A 24,789-nucleotide genomic window follows, 5' to 3' on the forward strand; every position below is an offset into this window, starting at 1 on the left:
TCCTTGCTGACATCATAGAGAGGTAACTGGCCGAGAAAAGAGGAAACAGCATGGGGTAATACTGCCCAACTTGTTTTTCATGCCAAAGGACACTGAGAGCATGTTCTATTTGTATAGCACACTAAGGTAATGGGAAGGAGACTAAGGAGCCTCTATATGGGGCCTAGTTGAAAAGTCATTACCCCTTTCTTAAATAATTAAGGTACGAAAAATAAAATACAGAGGGAAGGTATTAAATATAGAATTTCCATAAAACTTCCAATTATAAACCTTTCAACATTTTTAATGAAGCCGTTTTAACCATTGGAAAAACCCTTGAATTAGCAAGTGATATGCATGCTGTAGTTTGAATGGTTTTATTCAATTCCTGCTCAAGACGTTTTAACGACGATCTCTATACATTTTTGATGGGCACTATCAGTGAGAAACTTTATAAGTGAGTGAGTGTTTTATACTGTAGACACTTTTACTAGAAGATGATTTTTTAAAACATGAATCCTTTTATGCCACCATTCAAAACTTTATACAGTTGAAATTATATTTAAAGAATTTAAGAGCTCTTCCAGTGACAAATGTAACTGTGCAATTTCTTATAATAATAACATGAAGAAATTTAAAATCCAATTCAACTTTTCATATCAACTATTTAAAACAATGGCAAAGCCCTGAGTTGTAGAACACATGTATTAGTAAAACAAAACACTGCAGTTGGTCTGGACACAACTAATAAGACCCAGCCATGGAGAATAGACCCAAGTATGTGGTATTTGACAAGAAAGTTCCCGGATTCCTGTCTGGAGGTGCAGTCATAAGGAAATCCCCACTCAGGCTGCCAGTCCCAACCCCATACCTAACTGGCATGTTTACCTGAACCCCTGGCCTGTGCATCTATAGCATGAGATCATCCAATAGTGAGTGCATGGATGCCATATGCGCAATGGGCAGCAGAATGTTCTGCAGCGGACCTGAAGTCCTTTACCATCCTCAACATATGTGGAGAATGTGCTGATAGACCTTATGCTCCTAGCCACCCTCTGAGAAACCCCCAAGACTCTTCCCTCCAGAGACAGCTGCTTGAGAGTTTGCACTCACCCCAGCTTCCTAAGGGAAGAGGGGATCAGTATCTTATCATACACAGCAAACCTGGTAAGAAGCTCTAGGACCTGGAGTAAGATAACTTTAAATAAATATATGTTTATTCTTTCAGTATATGTTTACATGTACTGATGTGTATTGCTGTATCCACTCACCTTTCATTGCCTCACCTCTCCTCTGTCTGAAATGGAACAGGGCAGCAGAACTAAATGGTTCTTAGTAGCATGTTGTAAATGTCAGATGAGCTTTCAAACTTGAATAAGAAATACAGAAACATCTATGAATAAATCTGTCAACACAGCATTCATTCATTCATTCATTCATTCAAGTGGTATTTCTTTTTTTTTTTAATGCTTTGTAATCAGTATATTAAGGAGACAGTCATACATTTCAGTTGCTTAATTCTGATTCCAGATTTAAGCTTGTGAACATGACTTTTAAACATACAATTAAAGCTATTCATCATAATTTGCTATACTACCAACATGAAATTACAGTTACTTCGGAGCACAAGTTAAATGGTTTAAAGTAAGCCTGTCACATACCTAGAAGACACCTTCCTGTCTCATACATGCAAATTAACTTCTCCACGTAAATGTCTCTTCACTCTAAGTTATCCTGGCTCCTGAAGTCACTACTCTGAAGTTTATCATGGTCCAAAGAGAAGGAAAAAAAGTGTAACCAGGACTGATATATATATATATATATATATATATATATATATAAAAAAAAAAAAAAAGATGGCACAGAAGGGAATGCAATTCTACAAGTGCAAGCCCTCAAGCAGCAGCATAGATAAACCACTTCTTTAGAGAGGTATCCTTTCTATCACTGATACCACAGGCCAAATTACATAGCATGCCATCTTCAAGTAACAGTTGAGGCAATAAAATGCAGAGGCATCACAATGAATCCTACTTAACGTAACTACAGACCAACACTTCTCTACAAATTAATAAATTCTTTGTCTGATTGCCAATTAAATACAAGTTTTAACTTCATAGCTTAACAATTAAGGGTCATACACTGAAGTCAATACATACACCTAGCATTTCAGTCTGAACTGTTTCATATACATAGAGCTGCAATCAAGTACAAGGTATGGCCTAACAAACGCTAGGGGAGATTTTTTAAAAGTAGTTTTTACAGTATTAAACTTATCTTGCACACTGAAGTCATCATACATACAGGGCAAAGTCAGAGCTTTTATATTTGAGTTTATTCTTCATTTAATTTTTTTTTAATTTTTATTTATTTATGATAGTTACACAGAGAGAGAGAGAGAGGCAGAGACATAGGCAGAGGGAGAAGCAGGCTCCATGCACCGGGAGCCCGACGTGGGATTCGATCCCGGGTCTCCAGGATCACGCCCTGGGCCAAAGGCAGGCGCCAAACCGCTGCGCCACCCAGGGATCCCTTCATTTAACTTTTAAAACACTACTATAGTTGAATATTAAAACAAAAAACAATAGCAAGTAGTGAGCTATGATTATAGTCCTTCACTCATGCACTACTGCATATAAAATGCCAGCAGCAGTGTTATTCTCCGGCCCCATTAAGAAGTCTGACACTGAACAGGATGTCAGGATGCAGGACATATCATATGATCCAGCAATTGTGCTCTCTGGTATTTGCCCAAGGTTTTAAAAACTTATTTCCAAGGGCATCTGGGTGGCTCAGTTAGCTAAGCATCTGCCTTCAGCTCAAGTCATCATCATGAGGTCCTGGGAGCCCCACATTGGGCTCCCTGCTCAGCAGAGAGTCTGCTTTTCCCTCTGCCCCTTCCCCTGCTTATGCTCTCTCTCTCTCTCTCTCAAATAAATAAAATATTTAAAATGTCTAAATATATGTAAATTCATGAAGTCTAAGAAAGGGTCCTGAAAAGAGTGATGAGTACTCTGGAACTGTCCTTAACCCACCCTACATCCTGAGAAGTTTTTCTAAAATGCAGATCTAATTATGCCACAACTGTACTCAAAACTTTTAAATGGCTCCCCAGAACATAAGAATGAAACCCAAACTCCTTAGCATGGCTTGTGCTTTCATCACCTAGCACTTGTTTAATGGCTCATTCAGCCTCATTTCTTGCCACAACATTCCCACTACTCCCTCACCTCCATCAAAGTGTTCTCCACCTGAAAGAGATAGAATGACTTTTTGAAATCCAGTGTTTGCAGCTCTCTGGTTTCCCTTCCCCACTGTCTTACCCAGACTACCCTGAATTGTTTTTTCAAGTTTCTGATTATATATCATTTCATACTTCATTCTAATTGCCTTTTAACCAACGAGATTATAAACTCTGTGGGAGGCAGTGTATTTGTGTCTTGTGGCTGTAACAAATTACCACAAACTTGGTGGTTTACAACAGAAATTTATTTTCCCACAGGCCTGAAGTTCAGAAGTCAGCCATCAGTTTCACTGGGCTGCTGTCAAAGTGTCCACAGGGACATACTCCCTCTAGGGGTTCTGGGAGGAATAGTTCTCATTGCCTTTTCCCCTTCTGGAGGCTGTTCTCCCTCTTTGGATCATGGCTGTGCATCACATCATCTTTTCTACACCTGCTTCCATCATCCCATTGCCTCCTTCCTCTTCTCTCAAACCTCCCTTCTGCCTTCCTCTTGTAAGGACATGTGTGATTGCATTTAGAGCCCACCCAGACAGGTTTAGCATAATCTCCACAGCTCAAGCTCCTCAACTTCATCATATCTGCCTTGTAGGATAACATAGTCCCAGACTCCCTGGCTTGGGACTAGCTATCTTTGCAGGCCATTATCCAGCCTACCACAATAAAGACTAACTATTTTTGTGTATCATATCCCAAAAACCAGTGCTGTGTTTATTAGGTAGGTCCTCAGTTAACATTTGTGAATGAATAATTTTGGTGACTTTTTAATCATCTGAATACTTCATTAATCTTCCTGTTAGATATAATAAGAAAAAAGCCATTTTCTCCTATAAACTTACTGTTGATAAACAAAATTTTCATTTGGGCAAACAGAGCTTATTCTTCTGGTGTCAAATTTGACAGTTTATTCAGCTGTGGGTGGGTGGGGATGAGCCCTTGGTCAGGTTATTGAGCTGAAATACAGAAAGGGTCACTGAGGTTCTTATCAAATTTAAATCTTACTATAAACTCTTAATTGCTTACCCAAAACTCAAATAATAAATCCTTCTGGGATGACCAATGCTTTCTGTGAGAATGGTTAATGAAGGTCAGTATGGGGGATTTAGTTACCAAGGGTGAATAAAGTCCTAGGAGTCCAGATCCCAAGGACACAAGCAAGGCTTCATTTTCTTAGCTTTATCATCCCCCAATAGCTCCTTTCTGATTAAGTGCTGTCACGTTCTCTTCACATAGCACAGTTCATTTAAAAGCTTAAATTTATGAGAAAATTATGTAAAGAAAATATAAAACAGAGCTATGGGATTTTAAAGAGGATGGAAATAGGGCTTCAATGGGCACATGACCACCCACAATATAAACATTTCCCATCTTCCATCCCACTTAAGTGTAGCCAGATGACTTTGATTGCTAGAAAATGGAATATAAATAGAAACTTTGTGTGTGACTTTTAATACATACCTTTATTTACATTCTGAATCACTTTGGATTAAGTTATGCTATGGGTAATAGATAAGTCAAAGTAACAGTGACTTACATAAGGTAGAAGTATATTTTTATCTAACAGAGAAAACTCAAGAGGTAGGCAACCCAGTATTGGATGGTGGTTGCCTGGTTATCTAGATTCAGATCTTTTTATCTTGTTGCTTTAAAAGTTGCTTGTAAGGCTTTTCACCGGCTTTGCTCCCTTCCTTCTTATGACTGGCTGCAAAGTGAGCACAATTACTAGAGCTCAAGCAGCTAGCTCAGATCATGAGGAAGCCGTGAAAAGCCTTACAAGCAACTTTTAAAGCAACAAGATAAAAAGATCTGAATCTAGATAACCAGGCAACCACCATCCAATACTGGGTTGCCTACCTCTTGAGTTTTCTCTGTTAGATAAAAATATACTTCTACCTTATGTAAGTCACTGTTACTTTGACTTATCTATTACCCATAGCATAACTTAATCCAAAGTGATTCAGAATGTATGTACCTGGAAGTGGGTGCTGTAAATGATAAAACAAAAAACTAGGCAATGACTTAGTGCCTGTGATAGGTATCTAGGGACAAGCATCTAGTTGCGGCACAGTAAACCTAGTGACCCTTATTTCACTATGACACAGCTTTTGGGAAAAATTTTTGATACTTCTAACATTTGTTCTACCTTGCAAATCAAACCACATGCTCAACAAGGCTGTAGCTCTAGAGAAGATGATGGAAAAGATTCAGACAGCTGGTTGGTGATTGTTGGCTTCTTCTCACTTTCAGCAAAAGTCTGTAAGAAATAGTTAAACTGAGGCCAGAGCTACCCAGCAAGCAGAGATAGAAGGCAATCAACCATACTAAGGGAGGTACCCACTGCTTACCGCCTAAAATCCAGGTTTATTTAGAATCTGATGATTCAGAACATTAAGCAACAGGGTGAGGCTGGGGGTAGGGTGGCCAACAAATAAAAACTCCAACAGGAGATTATGTTTATGCCTACCATACAAAAACTGAACATACTGGCAAAGATGGTATTAAGGGCATTTCCTTCACCCCCAGGTTCACTATGTCAGAGAGTCACATGATAGTCACCATTAACATGAAAGAGAGGAGTATGGGAAGATCAAAGAAACCAATAAATAAGAGATTAGAGGCTTAAAAACTGTATTTTTTCAAGAGTTTTGATTGCAGTTACTTACTTATACATGGAACTGACTAATCAAGGAACTTATCCTATATTGTTCCTGCCATACAGAATTTAGAATTTCTAGGGTCCAGTGACTGATAGATGTTTCCCGTTCTCCCCATTTCTGAGTCAGGTTATTACTGAAAATAGACTGTTTCTTCTCTTCTTGTTGTGTAAGTTTCTGATAGACACCTTGTCTTTTAGTTTATTGGTCAACAGAACATAAAGAGTCCTGTCTAGACCTGTTGGGAAGGTTAGCCTACCTCCCAAAGATCCTGGACTTTGAAATAGAATAATTTAATTAGATTCATTAAATTGGGCTGCTTTACTAAGAAGGCATAGAGTTTGACCACATTTGTCCTCAATATTCATGTTCCTCTTTTTTATAGGAATAGCATCTTTCACTTTTAGCTAAGCACATGGCCCCACAGAAAATTGACTATGTAACCCAGCATCCATTTTCTGAGTGTTGGTATGTAATTATTAAGTTCCAGAACATGGAAATATCCTGTGTAATTTCCAGGAAGTGTCCTTAAAGGAATAAGACATGTTTTTCATGATTCTCTTCTGCTTACTCACTGGAAACCAATGTGATGTCTGGAATTCAAGTGGTCCTCTTAGGCCATGAGGCAATATACACTCAACTAGTAGAACAGCAAGAAAAAAAGACCACTGCTCCTTGATCGCTCTTAAACTTTCATACTAATTCTGAAATGCCTACCTCCAGATTCCTTTATGTGAGAGAAAAGCAAACTTCTATTTGTTTCAAGCAGTTATTTTTAGACACCTCTGATCTTCATAGCAAATCAAATTCTAAATGATGTAGCATATGAAGCTGAATGGAGGATAATACTATAGTGTGAGGTAGATTAAAATAGACATTAATTGTATAATAACATCTTGTTCACACAAAATGGAGTGACAAAAATGTGATCCAGGGAAGTCCTCTGCCTTCCCATAATGGCCAAAAATAGACTCCAAAATATAAATCTGATTCTCTAACTCCCCAGCTCAAAATTATCCTGCAGTTTCCTGTTGGATAAATCTCTTTAACCTGGTATATAATCCCCTGTGAGATCTGATCTCTTGTACTTCACACACATTTGCTCCCAAGGTCCCACTAGTCTCTCAGGTCCAGCTACACTGGTCTTTTAGTTCCTACTGTTCCTAACTGTAGCTGGAGGCAGATTGTGTCACTGCTCCCATGAGTACATTCTCCAAAATAGGTACATTCTCAATTATTTTCACTATTTTCGGGTAGTATTTTAGCATGTCAATCATTAAGATTTTTAATAAAATAAAGTAGAATGAAAGCAAGATGATGATATGTATTAAAAAAATAAAAAGTGGTTCTCACATGTCACCTCCTCACTCCTGTTCTGGAGCACCCCTAGGCTCATTCACCTCACTTTAGAACCCAGCTCTGCCTTTGATTTTTTTCATCATATTCCCCCCACACACCATACCCCTCTTCATCCAGATTACCTTTATTTCTTCCATCAGATATCAAATTTTCCTATTATACTTGTTTATTATGGTATCTAACTTTGTGGGATTTGATAATGTCAATTTTCTCATGAAGTCATGTTATTTTATTTCTGTAAGCATGTAATAAATGTCCATAATACCACATTAGACTGTATATTCCATGAGTCAGAATATATTGATTTGAGCTCATCAGTGTACCCTCAGAGCAAAGCACTGGGCTGTAGGCTCTCAATAAATATGTCAATGAATAACTGAGATGCTCAGGGCTGAGGCAAAAAATTAAAAAATTAATAGGTTCAGAAAGAAATGAAGAACATAGAAAAAGTACACAGTCACAGCAGCATAAACATGGATGACACATTCCGGGAAAAGAAAGGAAATCAGTGTGCTGCAAAGCACTGTTCTAGATGATGAGAGAAGCATAGTATAGAGCAGGCCATAATACACCAACTAGGGCATAATAACATTTATGCAGAGGAAAAAATAGTTAATCATAAAAGGCAGAAAAAATGTGCTAAATGGAACAAACAACAGGCCATAGTATTACAATGTCAAGAAAAATTAACTCAGATTAGAAAAAAGTCAGGGTTAATCGTTGTGTCCCTTGTTACATACCAAAGACTCATAAAGCACCTGACACACATTATCTTATTTAAGCTTTACAATAACCCAAGAGCAAGGTATAAATATCCATATTTTGAAGACCCAAAGAGATTCCCAGCATAACAAAGCTTATGTGTATAATGCCAGAATTTGAACCCTAGTCTTTCTGAATTCAAAACCAATGTACTAATACCTAGGTTATAAAGATGACAGTTCAGGGCACCTGAGTGTCTCCATCAAGCAAGCATCCAACTCTTGATTTCAGCTCAGATCATCATCTCAGGGTTGTGAGATTGAGCCCATGTCAAGCTCCACAATGCTTAAAATTCTCTCTCTTCCCCTCCACTCTCCCCTCCCCCACTTATAAATAAGACCGTTCATCTGGCTCTGAGTAATAGTTGGAAACACAGAAATAGAGGGAAAGTATGGGGGGAAAAAATCAAATAAGGAGTACAGTGTGAAGAAAAGCAAGGTATAATGAGTGGATAGCTTAGTCTAGCCATAGCTAGAGAGTCCCTATAGTAGTAGAATGTAAGATGAAGTTGGGGATAGAGTTTGGGTCAGACTCCAGAGAGCATTTGATATTTTTTTACTTTTACCTTGTGGGCAACTAGAAGTTACTATAGAATCCTGAATTAGCAAACAGCAAAATGAAAATGGTGGTTTGGTTTGATTGGAATGGAAAAAGAGAAGAATTAGACTCACATAGGAAAACTCCGCATACTTGAGGTCAAAAAAATATCAAAACTAAAAATAATTGAGAAGATCACTTAGTGCCAAACCTCATTTTATATATGAGGAAACTGTAACCCAGACAACTTAAATGATTTGCCAAAGATTAGTAGGATTACTAGCACTGTAACTTGGTTTTCTATTATTTCCACCAGGACACAGGTGTAGAAACAGATGAAAAACAAAAGATAGAGAGAGAGACCAGAATCAAAATTAACTCTCAGGTCAAGCCAGAACAACTTTGAAAGTGAAAGCATCACTTTCAAATAAAAGCTATTCAAGAAATGATCCTTGTGGCAGATCCTTTTGGCCTCCAATTATCTCCACTTCCTGGGATTCATGCTTTCCCTGGAGTGTGGGCTGGCCGAACAACTAAGAATCAATACAGCAAAGGTGATGGAGTAGTATTTCCAAGATCAGATTACAAGAGATGTGATTACAAGAGATTGTAAATTCTAATTTGCTAGCTGAAGCTCTCCCTTGCTGGCTCTGACGAAGTAAGCTGCCATGCTGCACCCTACCCCATGGAGAGGTCCATGGCAAGGAATTGAAAGTGTCTGTCCTCTGGTCAATTGCCAGACAAAAGTGTAAGGTCCTTGGCATAACTGCCTCAAGAAGCTGAATCCTGCCAATAACCACATGATCCTAGATGCAAATCCTTCCCATGTTGAACCTTCAACTGAGACCCCAGCCCTGACCAGTTATTTCATTGCAGCCTGTGAGAGACTCTAAAACCAGAAACCAAAATAAATAAATAAATAAATAAATAAATAAATAAATAAATAAATAAATAAAACCAGAAACCCAGCTAAGCAGTGCCCAAATCCCTGGCACACAGAAATGGTGAGATAATCAATGTGGGTTGTTTTAAGCCACTAAGTTTGATAATTTGCTATGCAGCAATAGATAACTAATACAGTACTACTGAGAGAAAGATGAAATTTGATTTGAGGCCATGGAGGAATCAACTGTTGTTGTGTAGAGCTCCAGGGAATGAATCCCTGGTTCTGAGGAGTATAAATTAGTAAACAGTGAAAAACTGATAGAATGAGTATAACAATTTCAACCAAGACATTCGGCACCAAAAAAAGAAGAAGGAAATTACACGTACTGAAAATGGAGAGAAAAAGCTTTACAAGAAGCTCAGAGATATAAAAATAGGATACTGTTTGGAAACAGTGTTTCTCTAGAGAAACAAAAATGTGTACAAACACAAAGTAGATATTGGCAGCACGGTGGAAAGAAAAGAGAATAAGTGATTAAAACCATTGTGCTAAACACAGCTTGGAAACCGCAGGGAAAATTTAGCAACTCTTGAATTTTCACTCTCAGTCCTTTCACTTCCAGCGCTATCTAATCAATTCAAGGATAACTCCAATGGTCAGGGTATACCTGGAGAACACTAAACCATGAGAGTATTATTTTTAAATACTTATATCACCAATTTGGGAGATTATAACTAGAAACTTACAGAACTGCCTTTTGAAGGCACTTCTCCATTTTACCTTTCAATTCCTCTAATTTTGCTTTTAAAAAAGGTTGAATTTTAATTCAAATATTCCTTAAGAGCAAATTTTAATATTCTAGTGGTTACACATTGAATCCTAATTGTCCTTTAATACAGAATTCCAGGGAATTACTCCATCTGGTGATTTGGGTTTAGGCACAGAGGAAAATGCCAAAATAGAACTGACAACTTAAGCCATCTTCCTTTTAATTCAGGGTTTATAAGGTTTCTAAAGCATGTACTTTCTAAAAAGAGGAGAGAAATTCTATGCAGGTGGGCATGAAATATTTAAACTGTAAGCTACCACCTATCCCAAAACAACAAAAGGAATCTTATTAATGTCCCACAGAAACTATCTTAGGAAGAGAGGACTATTTCCCCATCCTAATCCACTAACGAAGCAGAGGAGTGGCACAGTGCATAGAGAAAACATTTCTCAAGTGATCTGCAGGCATTTAGAAGGCAACATGTTAAAAGCGGCCAACATGACTTCATTCCAGCAAGCCCTTTATGCGGGAATTGTAAACATGACAAGTGCAAGGACCTTCATCCACTATCTCACATAGTACCCAGCATAGGCATTCAGGAAATATTTCTGAGTAAATAAATGCCAAGCAAGGATAGCAAGAGAGAAAGAAAAAGAATATAGCTGATGTCAATTCCAATTTTCAAAAGAAAATACAGATGCTTTCAGAATTACCTACGTTTAGATTAAGAACCTTAATGAATAAAGAAGCAACACTGCCAAGGCAGACAATGGATGCTATAGAAGGTCATGAAAACCAAGGACTAATCAGCCCATATATGGAAATAGGACAACGAAGATGATGGACTGGGTAAGACCAGAACTGAGACAATTTCCATCTAGTGGGTTTTCATCAATTCTTGGCACTACATGGTTGGAAGGTAGTCATTTGAACCACAAAATATCACTTTTCTAATTTATTATATATGTCATGTTTATTTTCTATATGAGTAATATGTATATATTTTGTGTTTTATATTTAATCCTATTCCAGAATATGGGTTGTCATTTTCAACCTTTTGCCGCCAATATAAAGCCCTAAATTAAAGAACCTCTTAAAGATCAAGAGCCTATTCTGTTTCCTTGAAGAAAAGATAGTTGAGCCAAGAGGATAGGATGAATAATGGCCTTCAAGATTCTGGTGCTACTTTATGAAAGGGTACTCAAATAATCTTGTTCCTGCCTGCATCTCGGCACACTATATACTGTCCTAAAGGGGACAACAGAGTAGCTGTTGCAGTATTTCAGCACCACCATGACTTCAGAATTATCTCTAAACTTCAAAGCTGAAGATGCTCAAATGCAGTCTAAAGAAACTATCAGTCAGGATTCTCCAGAGAGACAATCAGTAGGGTATATTTGCCAAATCTAAAATCTGTAGAGCTGGCACGCAAGCTGGAAACACAGGCAGGATTGCTATGTCACAGTTTTGAGGCAGAAATCCTTTTCCTCTGGAAAACCTCAGTTTTGCTCTTAAGGTTTTCAACTGATTGCATAGGGCCGACCCACATTATGGAAGGTAGTCTCCTTTACTTAAAGTCAACTGATAATAGATGTTAATCACATCCACAAAATACTTTCACTGGACACTGGGCATACCATACAACTGGACACCACAGATTAGTCAATTTGATCCATAAAATTTAACCATCCCAGCAACTAAAGTAACCCCCCTTTGATGGTTGGAGCTACCAATCTGACACCTGCCCATGAAATCCTTAAATTCCTAACAATTCATTGTACTAATGCTGTATCAACTCTATCAACAAAGTCCATTATTCTATGAAGCGCATATAGATTATTTACAAAAATGTCTACCATTAGACATGTTGTTACTCCAAAATGCCATCTTCAGATGGACCAAGACTATAAAGAGTAAAATCTTATAGGTCAACAGATTAATAGGAAGCTTTGAAATAATCTCCCTTACAATTTACTTAAAATGTTTTGTGGTTAATTAGGATAGACAATGAAACCACTTGCCAAACTAGGGAAGAAATTTATGACCTTCAAAAAATAATCCTGCATTCTTTACTGAGGTAAGTCAAAAAATTATAGCATTTCAGCCTACTGAGGCTACTGTGCAATGGGTCTATTTCCTTGTATCCATAGATCTAAATGTCACATACTGTATAAACATGTCAGTTCAGATAGCTTATCTAGTAACAATATTATTTCTTATTTATAGCCTCCTCTCTTGCTGGAATATCTCTATGTCCTAAGTAATTTCTTCTTTTAAAAGGAGTATTTTAACCTGATAATTTCAAGGGCTTTTATATTATATTCTCATTCCTGATTAGTACATACTACATGACGATTTGATTTTTTTTCTTTCCGTTTGTCCACCAATCCTAGGTTTACTGTTTTGTATTTATCTGCACCAGGTTGTAATGTTCAATAATTATCTGAAAACAAGGAAGACAGTATGTCCTCATATTGTCATTTTGTCTGTTCTTCCATATCTGGCCTGCATCATCTTTCCTTGCTTTGAAACTACTTAGGAACTTACCCTTCTAGTTATCCATTCAGAAAGAGTGAGCAGTGATAAACTTTAGTTTGCTGCTCATCTATTGATAACATCTTGTCAACTGAACAGATTGTCTTCTTATCACTTCATTCAGATACACATCTGTAGTAGGTTGAATTATGTCTTCTGAAGATATGTTTAAGTCCTAACCACAGTGAATGTGACTTTCTTTGGAAAGAGGATCTTTGCATGTGTAACCAACTTAAGATGAAGTCTTACTGGATTTCAGTGAAGCCCACATCTAACGACTGATGTCCTTGTAAAGACATATTTGGAATCACACTGACATGCACAGGGAAGGAAGCAATCTAACAATAGAGGCAGAAACTTGAACAACAAGGCAAAGAATGGCAAGAATTGCCTGAAGCTACCAAATACTAGGAAGAGCAAGGGAAAATTCTTTCTAGAGTCTTTTAAGGGAGCACGTCCCTGTCAACACTTTGATTTCAGACAGTTGGCCTCCAGAATCATGCAGGAATAAAGTCCCATTATTTTGAGCCACCAACTTGCAATAATTTGTTATAGCAGCCCTAGGAAACTAATGCCATCATAAAATGTTATTTCACATTCCTATGTATAGTCAACTGTTTAAGTGCTCAGCTTGCCCCAGTTTTGTTCAACCCTGTAACTGTTTGATGCCCACACTATTTCTTTGTAAGTAAATACAGTGTGCTCAGAAAGTAGGTTTGAATCACTTACCCTCGTACCTTCTGATCTCAGATTCTAACTACAAGCTTACAGTGCTGGATAAGTTAGTGATCATGAAGAGACATCACAGGGGTCATTATAAGCTTACATTATTCATGACATTTTTAGGAACTTCTTTTTATATCATTTGTGTTCAAACTTAGTCCTGTACCTATATATTTTCCTTAATAACTTTATACTTAAATAAACTGTTTTTATATTGGAGCATCCACACTTTAATTCTTGGGGATATAAGAGAAAATATTTGTAAGATACATAAACAAATGTGGTTTTCTGTAAAAAGTCCTGCTCCACTGGTTTTGACCATTCTAAGCATCAGCAGGTTGACCTTAATAATTAAGCAGGGCCTACCCAGCTGTGGTATCTTCAAGCAAGAGCTTCATAAAGGGGGGATCCCTGGGTGGCGCAGTGGTTTGGCGCCTGCCTTTGGCCCAGGGCGCGATCCTGGAGACCCAGGATCGAATCCCACGTTGGGCTCCCGGTGCATGGAGCCTGCTTCTCCCTCTGCCTGTGTCTCTGCCTCTCTCTCTCTCTCTGTGTGACTATCATAAATAAAGAAAAAAAAAAAAAAAAGAGCTTCATAAAGGGGATCAAATTGCAAATTCCCTCTCATGGCAAATGACTAAATAAACCACCCTGGGTAGGGGGGAGGGACAGTGAATTTGGAAGATAATGGAGTAGATATTGTCATGTAGACACCATTTTTATGTTAAAGATTTTTACAGCCTTCTCTACATCAAATAGTTTATCATATAGGTGTATATATGAACCATTTAATGTAAACACTTGGTCCTGAAACTAATCTCCAATTCCTTCTCACTGAATATGCCTAAAGTCTGACCAATGTAATAATAACAACAAAAATAACCTCTATTCTCTTTGGTATGATCTGAATTCCTTTCATATTTATTATAAGCTGCTCAAGTTCTCTGCCATCTAAAATTGTGTTCGCTTTCTGCTTCCTTATTGAATTTCTGAGTACGTGATCCTTGCTTAGACAGTGCTTAGTGCATCTACATGCCAAATTTTGGGGCTTCTAGGGAAGATGGCTGAGTAGGATGACCCTGGGCTCACCTTGTCCCACAGATACAACTATATAGCACCCACATCAGTACAAATAACACAGAAAACAGGCCGAAGAATGGCAGAACAGACTCTCCACAATGTAGAGAAGCCACCACATGGAAGAGGGTAGGAAGGGCAGAGACACCGTCAGGACCCAAATGACCAATGGGACTGTCAGCAGGAGGGACAGATGCTGGGGGAACGAAGAGGGGTGAGGAGCAAAACCCCAGACAATGCCCCCAGGCAAAAGGAACTGCACTGGGAAGAATCATCACTGGAACACTTTTCTTTCAAAACCAGAGGGGCCTGGTTTTATAAGCTCTTTCAATCATCAGGCTTAGCACCTAGAGCTTTAAAAAAAAATCATCAGGCTCTGCTCCAGGAGAGCTAGAGGGAAAGAGGAAACTGAGTTCCCACCCTTAAGGACAGTGCAACAAACAGACCCGTTGAGATTCACAGAAGCAGCAGTCTGAAAACATCTAAGGTACATAGGAAAGTTATTTACTGAAAAACATCTAAGGTACATAGGAAAATTATTTACTGATCTCAGAACCATTTCCCACCCCCTAGCTTAGGTGACAGGGACAGGGACATTTGTGCAAACCAGCACAGCACCCTCTCTTCCTAACTTGCTAACAGTCGTGCCCTACCCCCTGTGCACTTCTGCACATCCACCTCCTCCAACCCATCTGTCCTTTGCAGGATTTTTTCATGATAGGTGCAGTTACCTGCCCCCTCCCCCCCCCCACACACACACAGTGGATATTTGCTGGAACCAGGAACTACTCCTGCTTTCTCTGCAGACCTACCCCCCTCCAACATGCCCTTGGCAAGAGTTCCTCTAAAGTAGTGCCACAATCCTGGCAGTGAATAAGCAGACTGCATAGGGGCTGGCCCATTCTAAAGCGGTTCTTGCCCTAGGGAAAGGGAAGGATGACGATACACACTAATCCAACTTCAACCACAGGAATAGGCTGGGGGCAGACGTCTGGTCTGACTGTAGGCCCTGCTCACCAATGAAAGCTTCTTAAGGGAAAATACAGGGAAAGTACTCTGTAGTTTGGTGCTACCACAGCTCTGGCAAACACCTGGTCTGACTCAACTCAAGCCCAGGCCACTAACAATACAGGGAACAAAATCTATCCACAATAGGTAAAGAGAGCCACTGCTGATGAACGGACTGAAGGAAAATATGGCTCAACCACAATAGCAGGGCACACACAACAGACATAGGAGACACCCCTGAAGCACCAGGTTCTGATGAATGGGAGACATTTCAATACATAAAGCAAGGCACAACAGGACCTCTTCTTCATAGGGCCACTTCTTTCAAGAACAGTAGATATACAGACAATTTTCCTAACACATAGAAACAGACACAGAGAGTTACACAAAATGAAAAGACAGAGGAATATGTCCCAAATGAAACACGACAAAAATCACAGCAAGAGATAAATGAAATGGAGATAGGTAACATGCTTGATAGACAACTGAAATTAATGGTCACAACAATGCTCACTGGACTTAAGAATGGAGGACCACAGTGGGACCCTCAATAGAGAGACAGAAAACCTAAAAATAAAATAAATTAGAGATGAAGAACTTAATAATTTAAATTAAAAACACACTAGACAGCAGACTAGTAGTTAGAGGAAGCAGAAGAACAGTTCAGCAACATGGAGGACAGAGTAATGGAAAGCAATTAAGTTGAACAAAACAGAGGAAAAAAGTACTAAAAAATGAAAATAGGCTAAGGGAAATCAGTAATGTCATCAATCATAACATTCACATTGTAAAGATCCCAGAAGGAGAAGACAGAGAGAAGCAGACAGAAATTTTATTTAAAGAAATAATAGCTGAAAATTTTTTGAATCTAGGGAAGGAAACAGACATCCACATCCAGGAGACACAGAGAGCTCCCAACAAAATCAACCCAAGGAGGTCCACACCAAGACACATAGTAATTAAAATGGCCAAAAGTAGTGATGAAGAGATGATTTTAAAAACAAGAAAAAGAAAACAGTTACATACAAGGGAAACCCCATAAGGCTATCAGCTGATTTTTCAGCAGAAATTTTATAGGCCAAGAGATTCATTTCAGACTGAAAGACACACAAAGACTGAAAGTGAAGCGGTACCTGGGTGGCTCAGTTAAGCATCTGCCTTCAGCTCAGGTCATGGTCCCAGGGTTCTGGGATCAAGCCTTGCATCAGGCCCCTTGCTCAGAGGGGAGCCTGCTTCTCTCTCTGCCTGCTTCTCCACCTGCTTGTGCTCTCTCTTTCAAATAAATAAATAAAATCTTTTTAAAAAAAATTTTAAAAATGACCTACCCAGACACATCCAGGAGGTAGGAAAAGAAGTACAAACAAAACCCAAAACCAGAAGAAAATAATGAAGCTTAGAGCCAAAATAAATGACATAGAAACTAAATAAATAAATAAATAAATAAATAAATAAATAAATAAATAAATAAAATAATAATCATAATAACTGAACAAATCAATGAAACCAGGAGCTGGTTCTTTGAAAAGATCACAAAACTAATAAACCTCTAGCAAGACCCATTAAAAAGAGAGAGGCAAAGAGGACCCAAATGAACAAAATCACTAATTTAAGAGGAGAAATGACAACTGACACCTCAGAAATACAAACAACTTTAACAGCATTAGGAAAACCTATATGCCAACAAACTGGACAACTTAGAAGTAGAAAAATTCCTAGAAACATACAGCTTGCCAAAACTAAAACAGAAACAGAAAATTTGAATACATCAATTACCAGCAATGAAATTACATCAGTGATCAAAAAACTCCCAACAAACAAAAGTCCAGGAACTGGTAGTTTCACAGGCAAATTCTACCAGACATTGAAAGAACAGTTAATATCTATTCATCCCAAACTATTCCAAAAAATACAAGAGGAAGGGAAACCTCCAAATTTATTATATGAGGACAGTAACATCCAATACCAACATCAGATAAGGATGCCATAAAAAAAAGAGAACTACAGGCCATTATCTCACGAATATAGCTGCGAAAAGACTCAACAAAATATTAGCAAACCAAATCCAACAATACATCTTAAAAATCATACACCACACTCAAGTAGGACTTATTTCCAGGATGCAAAGGTGAGTGAATATTCATGAAACAATTAACACGATACATCACATTAATAAGAGAAAGGATAAAAACCGTATGATCATTTCAATAGACTCAGAAGAAGCATTTGAAAGCACAACATCCATTCATGATAAAAACCCTCTACAAAGTAAGTCTAGAAGGAACATACCTCTACATAATAAAGGCCTTATATGAAAAACCCACAGCCAACATCATATTCAATGGGGGAAAACAGAGCTTTTCCCCTAAGGTCAGGAACAAGAGAGGAATATACACTTTCACCAATTTTATTCAAAATAGTACTGGAAGTCCTAGCCACAGCATCTAGATGATGTAAAATAAAAGGCATCCAAATTGGTAAGGAAGAAATAAAATTCTATTTGCAAATAGCATGATATCATATACAGAAAACCCTAAGACATCACCAAAAACTACTCCAACTGATAAACGAATTCAGTAAAGTCAAGTCACAGGATACAAAAATCAATGTACAGAAATCTGTTGCATTCCTGTACACTAATAATAAGGCAGCAGAAAAAGAAATTAAGAAAACAATTTCATGTATAATTGCACCAGAAACAATAACCAGGAATAAACTTAACCAAAGAGGTGAAAGACCTATACTCTGAAAACAAAATACTGATTAAAGAAATTGAAGACATTGCAAAGAAAGATATTCCATGTCCATGGACTGAAAAAAAATGTTAAAATACCTATACTACTCAAAGCAATCTACACATTTAGTGTAATCTTTATCAAAATATCACCAACATTTTTCACAGAGCTAGAACAAACAATCCTAAAATTTGTATGGAACCACAAAAAAGTCTCAGTTGAAGCAATCTTGAAAAAGAGAAACAAAACTGGAAGCATCACAATTCCAGATTTCAAGTTATAGTACAAAGCAGCAGTAATTAAAACAGTATGGTACTGGCATAAAAATAGGTGCATAGATCAATAGAACAGAATGGAAAACCCAGAAATGGACCCACAACTATGCGGCCAATTAATCTTCCACAAAGGAGACAGGAATATGCAATGAGGAAAAGATGATTTCTTCAACAAATGCTACTGGGAAAACTGGACAACTATATGCAAAAGAAACCGGATCACTTGCTCACATAAAATGCAAAAATAAACTCAAAATGGATTAAAATCCTAAATGTGAGGCCTGAAATCATAAAAACTCTAGAAGAAATGGGCACTTAGGTGGCTCAACTGGTTAATAAGCATCCAACTTTGATTTCAGCTCAGGTCATGATTTCAGAGTCATGAGATAGAACTCCACAACAGGCTCCAAGCTCAGTAGAGGGTCTGCTTGAGTTTCTCTCCCTCTTCCTCCACTCCTTCCCCCAACTCTCTCCCTCTCAAATAAATATTTTTTTTAAAAAAACCTAGAAGAGAGCACAGTTCAAAATTCATCTGACATAGACAGTACCAACATTTTTCTAGATAGATCTCCTAAGGCAAGGGAAACCAAAGCAAAAATAAACTATTGCGACTACATGCCAAATTTTCAACTGATTGATTTCTCTATAAAGCTTCCCTCCTATACCATAGCAACTGCTGTCTGCGTCGTAGTGTCACAGCTTTCCACTCCTTTTCTAACTGCCTCAACTCTGGAGCGGGTAACCCGTATGTTACTCAGGTAAGTTCTCTGTCTTAATCCTCAATTTCCCTGAGTTATAGAGACCTTTCAGCAAAGCACTTGAAGAAACCAAACTTGACCTGCCATTTACAGCCACCTTAGTATACAAGGGAGATCATTACACCCAACTAAACCAAGTCAAAGCCTGCCTGTCAGACACGCTGACGTCCCTCCAAACTAGCTCTCCTGTCATCAATCTTCACCTGCACAAACACTGAGCACATCCTTAATTTTCTCAGCTAACTTATCAGCAGCCCCATTAATATTCTAAATTATCCTCTCTGGAAGACAAATTACTTTACTATTTGTCTCCTTTAAACATTTTCTAGTCACAAAATGTGGTCTCATGTTTTCTGCCATTAAGTTTTTTAGTGTAAAGTCTTCTTACTCTCCCCTCAAAACTGGGTCCTGCCATATTTTCCAGGCCAGTAATCACATGAGTTCTGTACCTATAGGTCTCCTTGAGCCTATTTATTCTCTCAAAAAGTATTTTTGGATCCCCCACTATGTGCCAGGCAATCTCAGTGATCCCAGAGACACAAAGAAAAAAAATCCCTGTCCTTGGGGAGATTCCAATTCCAGGAGATGAAGACAAATATTATTTTTTTTAAGATTTTATTCATTTATTCATAAGAGACAGAAAAAGGCAGAGACATAGGCAGGTTCCCCATGGGAAGCCTGGTGCGGAACTCGATCCCCGGACCCCAGGATCACGACCTGAGACAAAAGGCAGACACTCAACCACTGAGCCATCCATGTGTCCCTGAAGACCAACTTTAATAATGATTTGTTTAATGTATAACAATTATTTAAACAAATATATTACAACAAATAAATTAACAATCTGACATATGTCAGATGATGTTATGTGCTTTAGGAAAAAATAATGATGCAGTGTAAAGTGACAGGGAATGCTGAGCGCGGGGAGATTGAAGTTTTTTAAATGGGTCAGTCACTGAAGGCCTCACTGAGGAGGTAACATCTCAGTAAAGTTTTGAAAAGGATGAGGCAATAACTCACCAACTTATTTGGAGCAAGAGTTTTGCGGACAAAGAGTACTAAATGTGCTAAAATCCTAAAGTAGGAATTTATGGTCAAATCAACCAGGTTATTGTTGTACCTTGATTTATTTGCTTATCACATCTTTTCTCCTTTCCCTCTATATTTCTCCCATTCCATTGGCTGATAGCAACATTTCCTCCTCTCCATTCTATGCCTCCCTCCATTTAAAACCACTTCTGATAAGGGAATCTCACTGCACATCCTTTTCCAGTGTCCATCTCTTCCCATGGGTGACCCTTCCTCCCAAAGCTAATGAATCCTAATTCTGCATCCCAAGTACAGATACCTCCTTTGAGGTATATATCCATACTTCTGAAAACTTGTTTTCCTCTTTAGCTGAATATCTCCTAGCCACCTCGCAAACAGCGTGTCCAAATCCAAACATCATCTTTCTTGCCAGGACTGCTTCTCTTCCTGTCCCCCACCATTGCAGTCACCCAATTTGGGAACCGTGGATGCATTCAAGGCTCCTTCCATTTTCTTCCATTCCACATGCAGCCTGTTACATAGCATCAAGGCATTCTCCCATTGTATACATGTGGAATTATGGATCCTAAGCACAAACTTTAACTCACAGTATCTTAGCAAACGTTGTTGACCTCATTGTGCCTATCAGCTGCCATGGAGCAAGTCAGACCCTGTCTCTAAGGTGATTCTTAAAGGAGACACAGCAGATATGTTATCAAGAAAGTCCTACTCATCTATCTCCTATCTCTTCCCAATTAACACACACACATACACACACTCCACACCTACCACATTTATAGTCCAGTATAAACCCTTTAAGTCTTTAATAAACTTCATCTTTTCATAGATGCTTATCTTCCTGAGAGATTATGATCCACATTACCAATAATTCAGTCTATAAAATTTAAGGCAATCTCAGCCACTTACAGATTAAGAATACATTTAGGTTCCCAACATTGTTAAAATCAAAAACTTCAAGTTACCTAGATCTTCTGTAACTAATAAGAGAAAATGCATTTTTTTAAGATTTTATTTATTTATTCACGAGAGACAGAGAGAGACAGAGACATAGGCAGAGGGAGAAGCAGGCTCCCCGCAGGGAGCCCCGGATATGAGACTCGATCCCAGGACCAGGATCACGCCCTGAGCCAAAGGCAGACGCTCACCACTGAACCACCCAGGCATCCCAGAAATTGTATATTATCAATAGCCTAACCACAAGAGCTGTAACTTATCCAACTTCTCAGTAAAAGCAAAATGCTTCAGAGCACCTCTTCCTTGATGTTACAGAGGCCAAATAAGGGAAGGAAGAAAGGAAGGTAGGGACTTTTCACTCTTGATGGAAAGAACCCAAAGGAAGATGATGAAAAAGTTTCAAACTCCTGTATCAGCAACTTCATAACCCATTTTGAGTATTGGGCATTTACACCATTATGAAAACTGTTACGCGCGCGCACACACACACACACACACACACGACCAAAAACCCAAATGGAATCACTTATGCTAAGTCCCAGGTCACTAAACCAAGACTTAATTTCAGTTCTGGCTCTCCCAAAAACCGAATTTTAAAGCAGTCCATCAGGAATCTCCTGATCAGCACCAGTTAGGTAATTGGCCTGACAGACCACTGCCACTCCCTGAAGGAAGGTAACCTTCCAACAACCAACCCGCTTTTTTTCAAGCTTAACTTTCTCATTCCCATTCCTTCTGGCTATAGAAGCCTTTTATCTTGTGCAGTTCCTCAGAGATTTTTCTATCTGCTAAATGGGATGCCTGCCCAATTCGAATTAGTTTCACTCAAATAAACCCTTAAAATTTTTAACAGGCAAGTCATCTATCAGTCTGGACAGTCAGGAACATGGGCCATCATCAGACTGACCCAATTCTGCTCCACTGCTTACCAATTTGGGTTAAGAAATTTTCCACAAGGATTCTACCCCCAGGTAACATGTAGGATTTATAAACATTCTGACCAAAAATTGGGAGTTAGTGTTAATATATAACATCAGATTTTGAACCAAGAGTCCCACTTTGATGTGGGACTCTGTGGTGTCCTTTTATATCCTTTAAAGCACTGATCTGTGTTTGGTTTTATTGAACCTTCATAAACACTCCACCAGACATGAAAGGCAACTATCAGACTCATAGAATGTGAGAAATACGAAGCTAATCAAGAATTAGCTTATAAGAAAAAAAGAAGTTCCCTTAGATATTTCCTAAACCATAAAGTGATCTCACTTTGCAGATAAAACTACAGAGACCCAGTGAAGTGGTGTATCGACCAATTTCACAAAGGCGCAGTATGTTATTATAATCCTGCTCAGCAAATGAAGAAACTGAAGCATGAAAAGGTAGATGGCCTATTTAATGGCAAAGGTAGTCATAGGGTCCTTAACTCTAAGTCTTGAATATTTTCCATTCCTACATGTTCTTTTTAAGCCACAGTTTGAACTGCACATCTGAGAGCTACCAGAGTGGCCTAAAACTCCTTCAGCCTGTCATGAAATTCGATTTCCTTCTACAAAGCGGTACTTAGCAAAGTCTTATTTAAAAACATCACCCAGCTACAAATGAAAACCTTCCCAACAGGGACAAAATGGAACATCTGCCTTCCTTTTGCTTAATAGAACACTGTAAAGCTGCTCTCTGCTTGGATAAATGCTATTTGGGTTTTCTTGATTTCTGAATGAGTTCTTAGTATCGCTCTCTTGAGCTCTCTCTCTCTCTTGGTATTGTCATTGTCTTCTTGCCCAGAATTTTATGTGTAATCGTCTGTTCCACCATTGGCTTTTCTGAAACCAATCTTCCTTGTCTTTTGTAATTATGTAAAGCTGTTCTCTTTGCAGGCCACACATTGTAGATATCTAAAACCTGGAGAGAAAACACCCTAATTGTAATTATAATGGATTTCAAATTCCTATTATTCTTGTTGGAGAGAAAACATGCAGTGAGGATTCATTACCCATTTTCTTTAAAACTTGGAAACTTGAACTTATTTTTGTTGGAGCAGGCAGTCTTTAATTAAAAAAAAAATCCTTAATTACTTCTTCAGAATTTTTTAAAAACACATTCTATTTTTATATCTACCTACTTGAGTTAAAGAAAATTGAGGTCGTTTAGTTGGACCCTACTAATTCAAGTAAACCCAACCATACCTACACCTAAAAAATGAACCAATTGACCTCATACCATGGGATAAACCAAACTTCAAAAACAGAAACATTTTCAGATTCTGAACCCCAGTAGTAGCAAGGCTACTAACTGTTGATTATTATGCAGGTCTTGCACTAATCTAATTAACTAAAATGGAAATCCAATTTCAAGCATTGTTGTACACATTTGCATATGACATAAGTAGTCAAAAATCTGTCTGAAGTTAAATGAAGCACATGTACAGCCCCTGTATTAATTTGAATTTGGCTTTTCCACTCCGTCCCATTTTGAAATATTACACTCTCAACATCTGCAAACCCCTCACAGTACAAATGCCATTGCTAATAGCTGCTTGCTTTAGCATTGCCATTTCTCTTAGTGAATGTTAGTAACAGGGAGTGGGCACGATTCAAGCTTGTGTTTCTGAGGAAACATTCCTCTGGGAATTTCTCAATAAAGGGAGAAGCAAATGGATGCTATACTTACTGCCAAGTCAGTTCTTAGACTTTGGGAGGATGTGGCATTAGTTTTTGTTTGTTTTTAAATACTCATAACTTAAGTACCAAAAACGAATTCTATCATGGGTGAATCCCTCAAAAGTACAATTTCTTCCCCTTTGAAAAGGAGGAAGTATATGTAAATTGAATACCAACAACAACAACAAAAAAATGGTAGAGACAGACTTAAATATCCTTGACCTCTGAAAACTCACAAAATTGTCAACTAAACATCATTGGAACTAGTTGATTGAAAGAACTCACGTGTCAGTGCCTTAATTACTAGTTCTGCTGTTATACCCCAAAGCAAACACAGGTATGATGTGGAGAGGAAAGCTGAGCCCTCACCACAGCACCAGATTTTCTCAAAGTGCTGGGAAATGCCTCAGTGTTCCATCTCTTCCTCTCAATTTGATGTGAAAAATGCTCTGGTTAAAGAGCATATGTCTAGAACAGAAAGGGATACATGTTCCACTCATACTCTATATTTTGTGATTTACCAATGGCATCTAACAAAAGGAAAGTAGAAGAGTGAATTAAATGTGTAAGGAGAGAAAATAATGGGAGCAGACACAATAAGTAGCAGGCATTTATAAAGAGCCATCACGCCAAGAAAAAATTGATTGCTTTTACACTAGGAAAGAATATCAAATGAAGAGCTGGAGATTCATGTTAGCGTTAAAGGTTAAGCTTGCGGCACAATACCTCAAAAGATAATTAATTCAGAGAAACTTTGATAAGAACCTCTAGTGTAGCTTAGTGGACATTTGACTACTGTTCTCTGTAATGTTTAAGGAACTTGATCTACAAAT

At 38.2% G+C, this 24,789-nt stretch overlaps 1 long non-coding RNA gene across 4 annotated transcripts in view; it reads right to left on the reverse strand.

Moving 5' to 3' along the window:
• Window positions 1-24,789, reverse strand: part of LOC144324127 (uncharacterized) — a 325,737-nt gene that overhangs the window by 272,316 nt on the left and 28,632 nt on the right. For 3 of the 4 annotated variants that reach the window (XR_013389539.1, XR_013389538.1, XR_013389541.1), the window contains exons 2-5: window positions 5,364-5,474; window positions 4,060-4,173; window positions 3,210-3,230; window positions 1,251-1,348 (exon numbers count right to left, since the gene is read on the reverse strand). This is a non-coding gene — a long non-coding RNA (uncharacterized LOC144324127). The remainder of the gene's footprint in view (window positions 1-1,250; window positions 1,349-3,209; window positions 3,231-4,059; window positions 4,174-5,363; window positions 5,475-24,789) is intronic. The other variant, XR_013389540.1, reaches the window with a different exon arrangement.

The sequence above is a fragment of the Canis aureus genome, chromosome 11, assembly GCF_053574225.1.
Source record: "Canis aureus isolate CA01 chromosome 11, VMU_Caureus_v.1.0, whole genome shotgun sequence".
Classification (NCBI taxonomy): domain Eukaryota; kingdom Metazoa; phylum Chordata; class Mammalia; order Carnivora; family Canidae; genus Canis; species Canis aureus.